Here is a 627-nt window from a genome sequence, read left to right as displayed (position 1 = left end):
TTCATGTTGTGTACATGTTCGTGTTGTTTACATGTTCATGTTGTTTACATGTTCATGTTGTTTACACGTTCATGTTGTTTACATGCTATTTATATGTTCATGTTGTGTACATGTTCATGATGTTTACATGTTCATATTGTGTACATGTTCATGGTGTTTACATGTTCATGTTGTTTACATGTTATTTACATGTTCATGTTGTGTACATGTTCATGTAGTTTACATGTTCATGTTGTGTACATGTTCATGTGGTTTACATGTTCATGTTGTGCGCATGTTCATTTTGTGCACATTTTCATGTTGTGCACATGTTCATGTTGTGTACATGTTCATGTTTTTTACATGTTCATGTTGTTTACATGTTCATGTTGTTTACATGCTATTTATATGTTCATGATGTGCACATGTTCTTGTTGTGTACATGTTCATGTTGTTTACATGTTCATGTTGTTTACATGTTCATTTTGTGTGCATGTTCATGTTGTGCACATTTTCATATTGTGTACATGTTCTTGTTGTTTACATGTTCATGCTGTTTACATGTTCATGTTGTTTACATGCAATTTACATGTTCATGTTGTTTACATGTTCATGTTGTGTGCATGTTCATGTTGTGCGCATGTTCAT

At 32.5% G+C, this 627-nt stretch overlaps 1 protein-coding gene across 1 annotated transcript in view; it reads right to left on the bottom strand.

Annotated features, from left to right (window-relative positions):
• Nucleotides 1–627, bottom strand: part of LOC119419832 (cysteine-rich and transmembrane domain-containing protein 1-like) — a 14,124-nt gene that overhangs the window by 12,813 nt on the left and 684 nt on the right. The window lies entirely within an intron of this gene.

Source organism: Nematolebias whitei, chromosome 14 (assembly GCF_014905685.2).
Source record: "Nematolebias whitei isolate Nwh7 chromosome 14, NemWhi1, whole genome shotgun sequence".
NCBI classification, from domain to species: domain Eukaryota; kingdom Metazoa; phylum Chordata; class Actinopteri; order Cyprinodontiformes; family Rivulidae; genus Nematolebias; species Nematolebias whitei.
The sequence above is the reverse complement of the archived record's forward strand: the minus strand, read 5'-3'. Positions and strand labels throughout refer to the sequence as shown.